This window comes from Dreissena polymorpha, chromosome 8, assembly GCF_020536995.1.
Source record: "Dreissena polymorpha isolate Duluth1 chromosome 8, UMN_Dpol_1.0, whole genome shotgun sequence".
NCBI lineage: Eukaryota > Metazoa > Mollusca > Bivalvia > Myida > Dreissenidae > Dreissena > Dreissena polymorpha.
Window position 1 is genome coordinate 79,310,695 of NC_068362.1, and position 17,682 is coordinate 79,328,376.

General features: G+C 35.7%; 1 protein-coding gene across 2 annotated transcripts in view; it reads right to left on the minus strand.

Moving 5' to 3' along the window:
* Positions 1–17,020, minus strand: part of LOC127841235 (equilibrative nucleoside transporter 1-like) — a 63,207-nt gene extending 46,187 nt beyond the window's left edge. The window contains exon 1 of one of the 2 annotated variants that reach the window (XM_052369892.1): positions 16,880–17,020. The gene's annotated coding sequence lies outside the window, so the exon portion shown is untranslated. Of the gene's footprint in view, positions 1–16,702; positions 16,725–16,879 lie in introns of those variants that run through there. The other variant, XM_052369893.1, reaches the window with a different exon arrangement.
* Between the last annotated feature and the right edge of the window lie 662 nt (positions 17,021–17,682).

Here is a 17,682-nt window from a genome sequence, read left to right on the forward strand (position 1 = left end):
TCAAAATGTTAATGTATATAATTAGCTTAAATCCAAGTAATCTTTGTTATTTCGTCACGAAATAACCACATATTATAACAAAGAAGCAAATAATGTGCACCTCGTGATTGACTCGATAGTTTGATATCGAAAGTGAATTGTGTGTGGTGTTAGGCTACGTTGTAAACAAATGTAGTTCCTTGTATATAACAACTTAATGTCATATTGATATCATAAAACTTAAAGATTTGCAATTCAATATGATTAAAATTGTAATTAATTACGCTCGACACTTTGTTACAGAACGATATTCTGATTTATAAAAATGATTATTTGATCAGCGGTTATTTTTGGAACGCAGAGTAATACACTGACCTTGGTTACACTACAGTCATTATCAAAGTACGACAAACACTCGTGAAAACTTATTTTGTTTAAATAAAAAAAGTTTACTGAATAAAAAGTGGGATAAATAGAATAATAGGTCAGTGTTGATTATAGATCAGGTTTATCATGCTCGGCACGAAAACGAAAAAGCACTTGCCAAGGCTCGTGCTTTTTGTTTTCTAAGCCTCGCATGATAAACCTGATCTATAATCAACACTAACCTATTATTCTCTATGTATCCAAATGGATAGTGAAAAGTGACAATCCTGACAGAATATGGCTGTATCCAATTGGATAGTGAAAAGTGACAATCCTGACAGAATATGGCTGTATCCAAATGGATAGTGAAAAGTGACAATCCTGACAGAATATGGCTGTATCCAAATGGATAGTGAAAAGTGACAATCCTGACAGAATATGGCTGTGTGTGACTGTATACATGGCCCTTGTCAGTGATTTTTTTGCTGAAAATAACCGCCGATTTTTGGCTGCTTCCCAATCGCAAAATTCCATGTTTTTTCCCAAAAATCTGACCAAAATTTCCCCGAAAAAGACATATTACAATATATATATATATTTTTTTTTAAAGAAGTCTCTTATTACTTTATTATGATTTCTTAACTCTAGATCTCAATTTTCATTAAGATTGGACCATAAATTTATCTTCTAGAGTGTTAACAAGGTCTCACAATAGCCATAAGTTTTTTTTTATTACTTTTTGGGAATAAGCCTAGGTCCCTTTGAATTGGGAAAATTCGCCGTGTTTTGATTAAAATTGGGAAATGAGTGTTGTTGCTGTTTTGCTAAAAAATGCTTCAAATTGAGAACAGAAGTGTCTTCAGTATTATTTTTACTAAGGTTGAACTTAAATGGCTGGATGGGAGATGAACAAAATGTTGAAATCTAAAAAACTAAATTTTTTTTGTGGAAACCTTCAAAAACATTTTTTTCGTTTAACTTTTAATATGGCCTTGATAAAAAAATAACAAGGCTATTGTCAAGCAATATGGTCCCCTATTGTCAGAAATTCAACCATTTTTATAGGTTGTTTTTTTTTTGGTTGCCATAGCAACCACAATTTTTGACGTAGGAAACAAAATGAATGACATGCACAATGTCCATATTGCCATTTATCCATGTTGCAAGTTTCATGAAAAAATATTTAGAACTTTTAAAGTTATCGCAGAATCCAGAAAAGTGTGACAGACAGACTCACAGACAGACTCACAGAGCGCAAACCATAAGTCCCCTCTGGTGAAACCGGTAGGGGACAATAACTTAATCACTCTGTTCATTGCAAACTTGCAAAATGTCAACAATTCTGTCATTTTCTGAAGGGGTAAAAATTCTGTCCAGAAAATGTAATTATTTTGTTTTTACTGCTACAATATGTTTAAACATTTTACATCATCGAGTCAAGGTTAGCGCTTAAATACAGGGATTTCAATAGACGCAGAATCCTGCGTTTTGACGTGAGCAAATTAAAAATGACTCGTTAATAATAAAAGTAAAAACATTTGTTTTTACAAATAAACATAGTATAGTGATAGAAATAATAAAAGTTGTGAAATGAAAAACTTAATGTGGATAATATTCGTACAAATTATTTATGTTTTGTCATTATCTTTGTGTACCATTAAAAAATGTTGTGTTATGTATCATGGTATTGTTATTTAATAAAGCAGTATAACTTATTAAGATATTGTGTTATTCTTAGAGCATATGTTTATCAAAAAAACATTTATAATACAGACAAAAACACAATAAACGCGCTTCGAAATTGACCCCAGCATTTTTCAATTTGACTCCTCAAAATTTCAGTCCAGGGGTCATTGACTCCTGGTTTTTAAAATCTATTGAAATCCCTGTAAATATGTTTTAACATTAAACATAATCGAGTCAGGGTTATTGCTTCAATACATTGTATGTTTTAACATTTAACACAAGGGCTGTTTGTAAAACATGCGTGCCCCTTATATGGGCTGTCAGTTGTAGTGGCAGCCATTGTGTGAATACGTTTTTTGTCACTGTGACCTTGACCTTTGACCAAGCGACCTGAAAATCGATAGGGGTCATCTGCCAGTCATGATCAATGTACCTATGAAGTCTCATGATCCTAGGCGTTAGCATTCTTGAGTAATCATCCGGAAACCATTTTAATATTTCGAGTCACTGTGACTTTGACTTTTGACCTAGTGACCTGAAAATCAATAGGGATCATCTGCCAGTCATGATCAATGTTCCTATGAAGTTTCATGATCCTAGGCGTAAGCATTCTTGAGTAATCATCCGGAAACCATTTTACTGTTTCGAGCCACTGTGACCTTGACCTTTGACCTAGTGACCTAAAAATCAATAGGGGTCATCTGCCAGTCATGATCAATGTACCTATTAAGTTTCATGATCCTAGGCGTAAGCATTCGTGAGTTATCATCCGGAAACCATAAAACTGTTTCGAGTCACTGTGACCTTGACCTTTGACCTGAAAATCAATAGGGGTCATCTGCCAGTAATGATTAATGTACCTATGAAGTTTCATGATCCTAGGCGTAAGTATTGTTGGGTCATCATCCAGAAACCATTTTACTATTTCGAGTCACTGTGACCTTGACCATTGACCTAGTGACCTGAAAATAAATAGGGGTCATCTGCCAGTCATGATCAATGTACCTATGAAGTTTCATGATCGTTGGCCTGAGCATTCTTGAGTTATCATCCGGAAACCATTTTACTATTTCGAGTCACTGTGACCTTGACATTTGACCTTGTGACCTGAAAATCGATAGGGGTCATCTGCCAGTCATGATCAATGTACCTATGAAGTTTCATGATCCTAGGCCTAAGCGTTCTTGAGTTATCATCCGGAAACAATATGGTGGACGGACCGAGCGACATGTGCAAAACAATATACCCACTCTTCTTCGAAGGGGGGCATAAATATCAAGTTCAAGGTTAGTGCTTCAATATGTTTTAACATTTAACATAATTGAGTCAAGGTTAGTGCTTCAATACCGGTATGTTTTAACATTTTAAATAGGCCAGTCAAGATATTGACAGTGGTTAGACATTCCTATAATGTATTTTGAGATAAGAGTTAAACCTGTCTCTGAAATGTAGATCAGATGATTTGAATGCAAGTTGGTATTTGAAAGATAAAGAGTTCAGATGACGAAACCGTTAAATTAGATACTTCAAGGAATTTAAGTGTGATGCAAGTATTAAACAGGCTTTTAGTATATATTATTCATTACAAGCTAATTTTCACAATTTTTACAAGTTTGCGATCCGTTTTTCATAATTTTCAGAAATGTGCAACTTACTTTTTCACAATGATTAGAAGCTTGCGACTAATTTTTATTTTTTAAGTTCATGATGAATTTTTTCACATTTACAGATTTAGTAAAGCGCCAAAGGACACTTCACAAAAGAAGTTTAAAAATCCCTGCCACAACCTCATGGCATTAATGTTCTTAACAGACCGGAAACATTTTCAAACTCAGCCCAGACATCATGCAAACACAGTCATGTTCCTACAAAGTTTCATGAAGATTGGAGTAAAATGTGACTTCTACAGTGTTAACAAGGTTTTTCTTTAGATTCTATAGCCATATAAGGAAAACTGCCTCGCCCCAGGTCATTTCCCCCCAAGAGAATCATTTTAAAATTTTCCCAAATTTCAAGCTTACTTTGGAAAAAAATCTCCTGTCTTAGTTTTGTCCATATTTTTTTACCCCAAATTGGAAGGCCCCTTTCCCAAAATCAAGAAAAAAGCCTTGACAAGGTTTTACTAAAGCTACTATAGCCATAAAAGGAAGACTGTCCCATCCTTTGAGGCCATGTTTTTCAACGCACCGCAACGATGTTGGAACTCAGCAAATAATTATTATATCCTTAGAACAAGATGTGTTTGTGAAACACAATGTCCCCCTATATGATGTTTGACATTGTAGGATGACCTTGACCTTGTGAAGGATGACTTTGACCTTGACCTTTCACCACTCAAAATGTGCAGCTCCATGAGATACACATGCATGCCAAATATCAAGTTGCTATCTTCAATATTGCAAAAGTATTCATAAAATAAGCGATTTGGGCCACATATATTTGACCTCTGACCTTGAAGGATGACCTTGACCTTGACCTTTCACCACTCAAAATGAGCAGCTCCATGAGATGCACATGCATGCCAAATATCAAGTTGCTATCTTCAATATTGCAAAAGTATTAATAAAATGAGCGATTTCGGTCACATATAATTGACCCCTGACCTTGAAGGATGACCTTGACCTTGACCTTTCACCACTCAAAATGTGCAGCTCCATGAGATACACATGCATGCCAAATATCAAGTTGCTATCTTCAATATTGCAAAAGAATTCATAAAATGAGCGATTTTGGCCACATATATTTGACCTCTGACCTTAAAGGATGACTTTGACCTTGACCTTTCACCACTCAAAATGTGCAGCTTCATGAGATACACATGCATGCCAAATATGAAGTTGCTATCTTCAATATAGCAAAAGTTATTGCAAAATGTTAAAGTTGGCGCAAACAGACAGACAGACCAACAGACCAACAGACAGACAGGGCAAAAACAATATGTCCCCCACTACTATAGTGGGGGACATAAAAACATCTTACCAAGTTTCATGAAGATTGGACTTAAAATGTGACTTCTATAGTGTTAACAAGGTTTTACTATAGCTACTGCACACAGTTTGCGGTCATGTTTAAACGGACCAGAACAATGTTCGCACCTAGTGGAGATATGTGTAGAGCAAATGTTATGAAGTTTCATGAAAATTTGGCTAAAAATAAGGTTTCACTATTTTTAGTCATATACGAAAAACTGGCGCATCCCCCTGGTGGACATGTTTTTCAATGGACCGGAACCAATTTTCAATTCAGCCAAGATATCATTAGGACAAAATTAAGTTCTGACCAATTTTCATAAAAATTGGACAATACATGTGGCCTCTATAGTGGTAAGGCCACAATTAAAATATTGTTGGTTTGCCCTTTACCGACCCTAAATTTTACAGGTGGGTAGGTAGGTAGGAAAATTATTTTATTTTATTTGAGAAATTATATTTTTAATACACTAATAGTCTATGAATATTTAAAACACTTTTATTAAAGCACTGTTGCAGTGTACGAAGCCCTATGTAGCTTAACATTATCTTGTTTGCTGTTTCTTGCATATATTAATATCAAATGCATGCTTGTGTGTTATTACATCAAATATTTGTTCATTATATGATTTTAATTGCTCAAATGCATTTGTAATTATTTAACAGCCAGACAGCTTTTATTTTTAACTTAAACCTTTCCCTTAAATTGGGCTTAATTAGCATGCAACAAGCATTTAAGGAGTGTAGAAAGACAGCCCAAAGCCTTTAATGGAAAAATTCAGACGTGGCGAAAGACCATCACATTTTACAGGCCAGACTTGCCTACCAGGAGAAACAATTCACAGGCCTGTTGAAGTTTTTACAGGCCTCAATTTTAAGTGTTTGACCGGTTAGTGCATAGTCTCAGCATGGAAAAGTAAATTCATAAAAGTGCAAACTGAACATTATTATAAAGCATTATTTCTTCTTGAATGCTCTGAGCTTTTATGAGTACATACGTACAGCTCAAAGGGTCAATAGCTGGGAGTTGTATTATTGCAACTAACATAAGCATGAAAACTTGATTTGGGGAAATAAATTCTGGATCTGGATAGGTACGTTGCAAGACCTTTCGGTGTAGGCGCAACGGGGGAGAGGGTGGTTAGTCCCACTGTAGGACAGTGGATATACTAACGCTTTAAACATATATACTTGAGTGTTGTCGATGTATTTAGCTAAGAGACATTAATAAATTAAATAAGTTTACCTTTACATATCCATTTCACTAACATGCCATTACAGTAAACTGTTCAGTGTGGCAAACATAATAAAGCAGAATATGCACATGAATCTGATTAAACACAGATCCACTTGCATATAAATCAAATCATGTTTGTCTTTTATTTTGCATTTTCGACAAAAAAAAATCCTGTAAATGTTAGATGTATTTTTCTTTGCGAGTAGACTGCATTCCAATTTTCAAACACTTCATCACTTGTTCTGTGATACTCCTATAAATATGAGGTCGATTTACATCGGGGTAGCTTACGTCTAATTATTTGGACTAGTTCTGTGACATTCAGTTCATACATTTGCAAAAAAAAGAGAGTTTTATTTGTATCTAAAACCTATGCTCAATCGTAGAATGACACGCTCTTTTCATTAATCGATACTAATTATATGATGTCCGTCGTAAATTCGATAGTTATTTGTTCTCGCTGAGCATCGTTATTTCTTTTAAGTGTCGGCCATCTTGGATCACGTTAACAACATGTGTACAACGAACGTAAACTCGTATATGTCCGACTACTTTCGCGAACCAATGGTTAAGTATGATGTCGTTCGGCCATTTTCACGGAACACCGCCGATCGCGATGCTGGTTATAGACGCTTGCATTACTGTCTATTCTGGGGCGTATGAAATTCCAACCATCGGAGCGACCTAGGTCGGTCAAGGGCGATAATAATAGACAGGGATATAAATACGCGCATGAATAAATATTGCTTTCGGCTCTTTTATCATCGTCGAAAAAAACGAAAATAAAAAAAATAAGTTTCCAGAAATCGCAATAAAAATTTTTGGGTCGGGGGGTAAAAAGTGGGTCGGTCGGTAAAGGGCAAACAAACTCAATTTTAATTTAGGCCTAACATGTTAAATGTTGACCATGGAGGACAGGCATATTGTTTTTTTTTCCCCCAACACATTTAATTTCCAATTGCAAACAAGTACATATACAATATAAATTGTAACAATAATGATTTGCAATACGACACAACAAAAAGAACATGCATATAATGCAATACCAACTCATATCTTATGTTATGTAAAGTAGTTGTCAACAACAAAAGACAAAAACATATAAGTTAGTGAAGTCTCTTGAAAACTTTACAATTACTAGTATATGAAGTTGTGTATGGAAAGAAAGAAAAACATGTACAAAGTACATAAAGAGAAAAAAAAACATCTTTCAGTTTGAAAGATCAACCAAGAATGTGTACACTGTTATAATTAACGGATGAAAAAAACATAGAGAAGCAAAAGTAGGTACATATTTTACAGTGCTCCAGCTAGGATTTGAAAAGGGCAGGGGGGCTTTTTTGTCAAAACGGCACTTTCGACGCGCAGTATTTTGTCAAAAGGGCACTTTCGAGGCGCAGTATTTTGTGAAAAGGGCACGTTCAACGCACGGGTGTTTCTGGAATGCTTCCTATTGCATGTTAATTTATATGTTATAAATAATTGTATTATTCCCATTATTATTAAACCATTCAAATATAATGTCTACAATGAGGATTAAACTAATTACAATGTAATAAGGGATTTATGAATTATTATTTTTTTAGGGGGGGGGGGGGGGGCAGGGCGGAGGTTTAGGGGAGCAGGGCGGAGGTTCGGGAGGGCAGGGCGCCCTTCGATTTAGGCCTAGCTGGAGCACTGTTTTATATATCACAAAGTACATAATAAGGAAAACAAACAACATCGCTCAGTGTGAAAAGACAAAAAAGAATGTGTACATTGTTATTACATATGAGAAAGGCACAGAGAAGCAATAATAGTTGCATATAATTATAGTATATAGTTATAGGGGGACACTATTCCCTCACAAGGAAATACATAAAATAACATGGATATCACCAGGAGGAAGAGATAAAAATCAAATTGATCACATCGCTATAAATGGTAAATGGAAAAGATCTCTTCAAGATGTGAGAGTGAGACGTGGTGCTGATGTAGGAAGCGACCATCACCTTGTCACAGCTAGTATCAGACTTAAACTGATGAAAACAACACAAAAGTTTAAACCAATGAAATTCGACACTGGTAAACTGAGAGAAACAAAAACAAAACAAGAATTTATATTAGAACTAAGAAACAGATTTCAAATATTACAAGATATAAACATCGAGGAGGAAAACATAGACCAACATTGGCTAAAGATAGAATCAGCATTCATGAAAACAAGCGAAAAAACACTGGGATTCAAAAGACAAATACACAAAGAATGGATTACACCTCAGACATGGAAAAAGATAGATAAGAGAAAAGATATAAAGAAGAAAATTTGTACCACACATTCTGAGAGACTGAAAGATAGACTGAGAGAACAATATTCTAACAGCAATAAAGAAGTAAAGAAAGCTACTAAAAGAGATAGACAAACCTTTGTAGAAGAGATGGCAAAGGAAGCTGAGAAAGCTGCTTCAGAACAAAGAGTAGGTGAAATTTACCAAATCACAAAGAAATTATGTGGAAAAATGCAAAACAAAAACATGCCAATAAGAGACAAGCAAGGAACACTAATAACATCTGAAAATGAGCAAGATAAAAGATGGAATGAGCATTTTGAAGAGGTTCTGCAGATATTGCGGAAGATGTAGAAGTTTTATACATCAACATAGAAACACCACGAAAAGAGGAAATATATAAAGCTATCAATGCGCTCAAAAATAATAAATCCCCTGGAAAAGACCAGTTACCAGCTGAATTATTTAAAACAGACCCTACTCTGGCTACAGACATACTCCATCCAATATTCTGTAAGATATGGCAGAACAACACTATACCAGCCACATGGAATGAAGGCAACATCATCAAGTTGCCTAAGAAAGGAGATCTCACAAAATGTGACAATTGGAGGGGTATTACATTGTTATCCATACCCAGCAAGATTTTCTGCAAAATAATAATCGATAGGATTAAAACAGCAGTTGACAACAAACTAAGGGAACAGCAGGCAGGATTCAGGAAAGGAAAAAGCTGCAGCGATCAAATATTTGTATTAAGAAACATCATAGAACAATCTACTGAATGGCAACGGAAACTAATCATCAACTTCATTGATTTTGAAAAGGCATTCGACAGCATACATAGAGAAAGCTTATGGAAAATTTTGAAACATTATGGAATACCATCAAAACTAGTGAGCCTTATTAAAGCCTTCTATTCCAACTTCAAATGCTCTGTTGGCAGATCATCAGCCACCAGCTTCATAGTAAAATCTGGGGTTAGACAAGGCTGTGTGATGTCGTCCCTTTTATTTATCATCGCAATAGATTGGGTTATGAGATCTACCCTTAATGGAAACAATACTGGAATTAGATGGACCCTCCTCACCAATCTTGAAGACCTTGATTATGCAGACGACCTAGCCTTACTCTCACATTTAGAAACACACATGCAAGACAAAACTACCAAACTGCAAGAGAATGCAAGCAAGATAGGCCTCAAGATAAACATCAAGAAAACAGAAATCATGCATCTTAACACAAACGAACCACCAAAAATCCACCTAAACGGATATAACATTAACTGTACATCAACTTTCACTAACCTTGGTAGCACTTTAACATCAGATGGGGGTGCCGAGAAAGATATTAAAATCAGACTAGGAATAGCAAGAAATGCATTCTTCAAACTAAACAATATTTGGAAGACTAGAAACATCAGCAAAAACACTAAACTGAAAATATATAACAGCTGTGTAATGTCAGTTCTACTGTACGGAGCAGAATGCTGGAGGATGACTGAGAAAGACATCAACAGGCTCTCCAGTTTTCACAACAGCTGTCTCCGAAAAATTTCAAGAATCTTCTGGCCGGCAAAAATATCCAATATAGAACTGCACAAACAAACAAACTCAACCGATATGAGGACGATACTGAAAAGAAAACGATGGGTCTGGATCGGACACGTTCTACGTAAACCCCAAGAGAACATTACAAGAACTGCTCTCAGATGGACACCCCAAGGCAAAAGGAGACGAGGACGACCAAAAATGACATGGAGAAGAACTATCGAATCAGAAATGAAAGAACATAATTTGACCTGGGGAAAACTAGAAAAGAAAGCAAAAGATAGAGAAGAGTGGAAAGCGCTAGTCCTTGCCCTATGTGCCTCCGGGCACAACAAGGACTAGGTAAGGTAATATAGTTATAGGCATATTGTGCTCAGGTGAGCTAACAACAAACATGAGGAAGCAGGGCTTAAAGGGATCTTTTCACGGTTTAGTAAATTGACAAAATTGAAAAAAGTTGTTTCAGATTCGCAAATTTTCGTTTTAGTTACAATATTTGTGAGGAAACAGTATTACTGAACATTTACCATAGTCTAATATAGCCATTATATGTATCTTTTGACGATTTGAAAACCTAAAAATTATAAAGCGTTGCAACGCGAAACGATTGAATAATTTGGAGAGTTCTGTTGTTGTCGTTTAAATTTACGAAACTACGAAGATTGCTTATATAAGGTATAAAATACTTAAACTGTGTATACTCGGCGGAATAGCCGAGAGGGCTAATGCGTTTTTACTTCAGACTAACTCCAGGACTCCGGGGGGTCACTGGTTCGAGCCCTGGTACCGGCTACTTTTTTTCCTTTTTTAAATGTTATTCTTGATTTTTTACTTGAGCTTTTAAGATCCAATGTTTACATTTATCAATATAAAGCATTCAATGACAAACTTCAAAATATGCCAAAATCTGTGAAAAGGCCCCTTTAACACTAACTTTTTTTTCAACTAGCCCATTCGGGCTAGTAAATGCAGAACCTACTAGCCCTGACCAATCTTTCATGTGCCCTGACCCAAGTATTATCAAAACCTTTATATTTATCATTCAACTTGTACTTTCTTGTGTGTGGACATGCGCAATTATGATTCAATCATTCTTATTAGCTTGCCTTACTAATGCTAATGAATTCAATATTCATCTACTTAAGACATCTAGTTGTAATTTTCACGCCATTTCGGGAGAAATTTCCTTGTTTTTTTTCCTCATACTTTCTCTTACTTTCCTCCTTCCCTTTTCTTTTCTTATCCGAGGAACCCCTATCCCCACCTGTAAAGCCAAACTTAAACGACATGAAACGTTAAAACTTTTTTACATAGATTGCCGCGGTTGCCGTCTGACAACAAATGGTAAGTGAATCTTAGGTGTTGCAAAATAACGTGTTACGGTAGTCAGTGCTTCTGATAGTGGACGTCCGGGCGTAAATTACGCCCGAAAACCGCAGTCGTACGTCCATTATACAAATGGTGGAAGTCCCTTGGACGTCCGATGATCCGCATATTCACTATTTTCTTATACACAACACATGCACATGTCAACAGTCAATCTGGTTATTCAGACCGTTAAGTCTGCCTAAGAGCTACTGTTATCAATGAATTTCTCAGCGAGTGGCAAATATTGATTTTTCCAGCTGTCAATCAAATTCTTCTTGGTAAGCGCATCAGCCAATCAGCGCTCAGGCAGCGAAATACACGCCGACACCATGTGAAGCTGAATACAATAATATTAGTGACCTCTGCGCAACAAAGTTTTTATTCAGCAATTAAATATTTAAGAAGGAAGAGGAAGAGTGACGTGATGTTGTACATGATTTCCATCTGTACAGGAAATACACGAGAAATGTTTATTTGTTGCTAAAATTTTCCTAACTTTCCGTGAATAATTAAATGTGGAAATGATTTTGAATAACACTTTTAATTATACGCATCTGAAAATACTACAATTGAATAATGTATTTTGTTATATCAATGACCATAACACATAATGCAATACCGTAGGTTTCCATGAATAGCGCGCTCCTGTGTATAGCGCGCAGGCTGTTTTTTTAACGCAAAAATGGAGAAAAAAATATTTAAAGACAATAAAACCACCAAATCAGACCGAAAATGGCCGCCATTTTACTATTGCACAATCCAATAATCCGGGGCATTGGAACGCTTAATTAAGCATTCAAAATAGGAAGCGTCATTATGATTAGGAGCATGGGTTGCATAGCACGATACTTTTCTGACTATTTTGTAATTTTCTAGCAAAAGATTAACAGTGAAAAGGCCCCTTTAACACTAACTTTTTTCGTGAAAAACGTGAGAAAATAAGAATAAGTGTACATCGTGTGATTTTTCCTCGGGGAAAGCATGGGCATTACCGGTAAATTTGAATGTCGCATGGGAGACAGGGATACAGTTGTTGAGGTACACCACTGTTGAACGTTCAATATTTATACACCCAAAATGCAATTGCATATCTTCACGTTCTCAATTGTCAATTAATGTATCAAATGTCAATTAGTCGTGGCACATATTACTCAATAACATTTGCCAATTACAAAGTGCAAAATGACCCTCTTTCACACCTACCGTTACCCGCAAAAAAGACCTCGTTCGCACCTAGTATACCCTTACCTGCTCTCAGGAATGTCGACAACAATCCCCATCAGAATTCATCAATAAAGAAGTGTAAAAACACAAAGAAATGTCCGCAAGTTTATTCAAACAAATTTATTTTTGACCTAAACTATTTCTACCGCATTCATATCTACCAGTAGCGACTTCTTGTTGTTTCGACAATGGCCCCTCAGTCTGTACGATTATAGGGTGGTAGTTTTCTGGAAAAAAACATGGCGGCCATTTTGATTATTTACGATTACACAAATTATTTTTTACCAATTTAGCAGCCAGGATAGCGTTGCATCAATGTATAGCGCGCACCAGCTTTTTAATTTGAATTTTGGAGGTAAAACACTGCGCGCTATACGTGGAAACCTACGGTAAGTAGTTAAATAACGCGTTTTGAGATTGCCAAACTATGCATACATATTGGTCTACATGCATGAATGACCTGACAAGTTATATCACGATTCGGAATGAAGTGTACTCGGTAAAATTTAAAGAAAGACGTGTTTTTATACTCCGAAATTCCCTTTCACTTATGCAAACTTTTTTTAAAGGAGGTACATGTGACATTTTAAATGTAGTTGTTGATTTTTCGTTATTACTAAATATGAACAGCGCTCTATGCTATCAAATCGCGTCACGTGATTTACGCATGTTCAATGAGAATTTACCCATCCCACAATTCATTTTGTATACGCACTTGCCTAAAATGGCGAAAGTTTGCGGATGTCAATATTTGCCGTACTGGTTTTGAAAATAGAAATCGTAATTATACTGGATTATTAGTGATGGATAGAGTTGGAACATGTACGTATATTAAAATTCTGAAATAATAGTGGATATTCAAAATTTATGTATGGGACGTCTAAAATTTAAGGCTTGGAAGTCAGGACTTCCAACTTTTAAAAGCTATTGGAAGCGCTGGGTAGTCGTAACAATTGTACAGGGTTAACTCTCTACTAAAAGCCTGGATCGACCATTAATATTAGTTTTGCTAATTGAATTGCGAAAAAAAGATTGTCAAAACACTTCTTATCGGTGAAACAAATTAAAATTATTTAAAATTGATAAATAACTAATAATTTTATAGCAACTTTGTTTTAATGTCGAGTTTTATACCTTCATCGATCCCGGAAAATCCTAGGCGATCCCGGCTTTTTGTTAAAAACGTATTTTTATCAAGAAAACACGTCACTTCGAGGAAACCAATCAAAAACCGTATCTAGCGGAATTCCGTTTAAAAATAGGTACTGACGTGTTTTACCAGGAAAACCGCTGGGGATTTTCTGAATTGTTGGCCTCTTTTTGATTGCATTCAGGGGGTTCCAAATCTATTTCGAATAACGATCCGTTTGTAGTCTTTGACTTCACTCTGGGATTTAACTGTCATCTGATCATACTGTATTAAGATTTTTGCATCTTTGAAAAGATTATTTAAAACGCAGTTTATTGATATAGAACACATAATCCCGCCCAAAATACACACCACCGGTCGGGCATGTTCCTGGGACATTGGCTAGCCGGGACCTAGGTACAGGCAGTGAATGTCGTTCAGACGTGCCTTAGTGTTAAGCCCTGGGAAGAAACAGGTAACATTGCCTTATTTATTTTTACTTCAACTAAATAATCCAACTTTATACATATTCCATAAATGTTTTTTGGTTCTCTTCATTAAAGTTTTACATAATTTGCCAAAATTGCATACGTCTGCACAAGAGTAAAAGCAACACATTCATTTATTTGATTTATTATAAAAAAAATATTTATCTCCAGATTTTAAGAAAATGTTGCATGAAATCATGGTAGTTTCTAACATAAGAACTGTGCTTACACATCATGTCAGGTGATATACATTTTGTAGGCATGTTAAGAGGGAATACTGATGTCCGGATATACCCCTTAAGCACAATATAACAGAACTGAAGTGTATTCTTTAATGTCATACTCATGTGATCAACAGCTTTCAGGGCTCCCGCTGCCATTCGCAATTGTTGCCAAATGTGAATGTTTAAGAAGACTGGCGATAAAATCTGTAAATTAACGAAAACTATTGGCGAAAACACATTTTCTATTATTTTCTCGCACAACAAACGGATTAAGCGACTCGACCGGAAACAAGTGCCCGCGTGTGCGCGTCTCAAACATGTAAATTGGGACAAAATATTCCAAAAATTAAGCAAGTCTATCCATAGCTCCTCCCCATTGGTGGAGTCTACCTGGCAGAAATGAGTGTTCTCCAATCATAACGCAGTATTCGCCACGCATGAAAAGCGTGCATGTTTTGCCCACGTGCTAAAATTAGAAGTGTCGTCATATTGGAATCATTTAACAAAGCTAATAAGTTTTTGTTGTTCTGATGTTTCATATCAGTGTGTTCCGTATCAACACTTTGTCATACTCGATATAATTATTTAGCGATTGAACAGTGATTCATTTTGCCGTGCGTCCTGCGTGCCAGACGCACGGTTTTTTCTGGGGACGCATCATTCTCAAACATGTGCGTTCTTGGGACGCATTTTTTAAAAACTACGATTTTCAACATCGTCAAAGTTGTACATGATACCGAGTACAATTCGTGGATATAAGCAAAACACATGCCAACACCGTTTTGAAAAGTAGAACGGAAGTCACATTACTACATTGGGAATGTAGTATGTGTATTTTGATTGGTTGAAATGTATCAATTATCCAATCAGTTACGGCGTTTTGTTATAAGTTCGTTGGACGATTAATTGGCTGTCCGGGATGGTAAACAAAGCAAATGCGACCAAAAGGTTTTCGAAATTGATCCTCAAGAATTTGAACTCGCTGTGTAGATATTTAGCGATAACGCAGCCTCGATGTAAACCATGTGGTTTAAATATGAAGAATAAACGGCGGAAAACACAGATTGCGTTCATAATAATCAACGAGTTGATTGTGGTAGTCAACCGGTAGAAGTCTGTTGTTAGCGCAGACAGTTATTATTTATATAGTAAAGCGATGTTATTATACTTTTCTGGATTTATTGAGCAGTGTTGTTTTTTTCTAAAGTGACAATTAAAATCTGCAAGTTCTGAAATAAATAGTATCTTTTATTTTTATACGGTACATACATAATAGTGATACAGATCGTACAGTATTCTGTCCTATGTTACGTAGAATGTAAGTACATATAACAACACAGAATTCAGTATCTTTTTGTACTTAATAAATCACAAGTTACGTAGGGCAGATACAATTAACTGTCATCATTGTCGGAAGACTGTGGCTGCTTCTGATCCATCATTAACTATGGAAACATATTTAAAATTGTATTTTATACAAAGTCATGTTAATTTTAGAACATACATCCAAGTCTCAGTGGTATGAGCCCTGAAATATGTTTCCAGAACTTCCGGGAAGTGTTTCATAGACTGTGTACTTGTTATGTTTTTCAACTCTTTGTTGCCAATATATGTGGTGATGTTTTTATGATGCCATAACGATAACATACCATGTACTTTGTCTTAAAGGTGAATATAAATATTAATAAATATAGTGACATAAATTTCCCTATGTTTGCATTGTATTTGTTGGTAAATATGCACACACTATGAAAACGAATTGTATACACATTGAATAAAAGGATTTAAGAATTGCTAAAACATGGCTTATATTAGTTTAAAGTGGCGCTGCAAAAAAAATTAAAATGGTGAAAATGGGTGGAGATAGAAAATTTTAACCTAGTGAGAGCCCTGAGCTTTGAATCCTTGAGGCGGAAGAATGATATTGCAAAAGCACAAAATTGAATGATATTAGATCGATAATACTCAAAGATGTTAAAACATTGCAATTTATCAGGAAACAATTTAATTGTCCTGCAAAACTACCTTATTTTATTAAAAAGCATTTAAATGTATTTTGTACTCAATAATGTAGATCTAGTCTACTGACGTTTATTTTTTATTGCCCTACATGACTATCAAATACGTTAATGTCGGTACATTAAAACCTATTTATCATTTTAATATCACTAATAGAACTTATGTGATATATAACTGTCATTGTTTGATTACATACAAACGTTATTAAGAGCGAAGTTCAATGACACAACACCCACGTGTCTCCCATTAACCTAATTCATACTGCAAGTGCAAGTCTACTCGATAATAACTGACCTTCAATTTATCGCGAACATGTATTTCAAACATGGATTTAATTAGAATAAACCGCGTTTAAAGTATTAAAACGTGTTACCTGCTGTAATTACAATCAACTTCACAATTTTTAACGGTAAAGTTTGGTAATACCAAGTAAACAATGGGGAACCTTTAACGTATCAGCTTTGGCGCTAAAGTGTGCTGGCACCAATGTAAACAACAACATGAGCAGGGAACCATTGTTTGGAGAAATATATACTACTTTTGACGAAACAACAAGCGTAGACTACTTTTGTCGAAGCGACTAAACTGTAATCGTCCGAGCTAGTTTTGTTGACAGTAAATCAAGAATAAGCCCTTGTAGACATATATTTATTGAACCATAATTTTATTGATTAATGAAATGACATCGATTATTTTATATCCTGTTATTTTTTGAGACTTTGTGTTTTCTATTTTTCCAATATATTTTGAAAGTTATAATTAGGGCTTCATGACGAAATCATCAATATTAAACCCGAGCATGCTAGCTGCTAGACCTACTGCCGGTCAAGTGGGCTGGGTTTATCAGTCCAACGGATGGTGAAGGGTCAGTTTAATAAATATCGTAATGTAAATTAGCCTCGCTGTGTGAAAAGGGGTTAAATACATGTGTAGCATGTGCAGGCTGCACATGCTAATGAGGGACGACACTATCCGCTTTGTTTGACTATTTTCGTTTAAAGGAAGACCCTGCTTGACGAAAATCCAGTATAATCCGAAATTGTCGTTCCTGATTAGCGTGTGCGGACTGCACAGGCTAATTTGGGACGAAACTGTACGCACATGTCTTCAACCGCTTTTTCACAGAGCGAGGTTGCAATACTACTACTAAAGTATCGAGATTTTCCATAGTTGGGG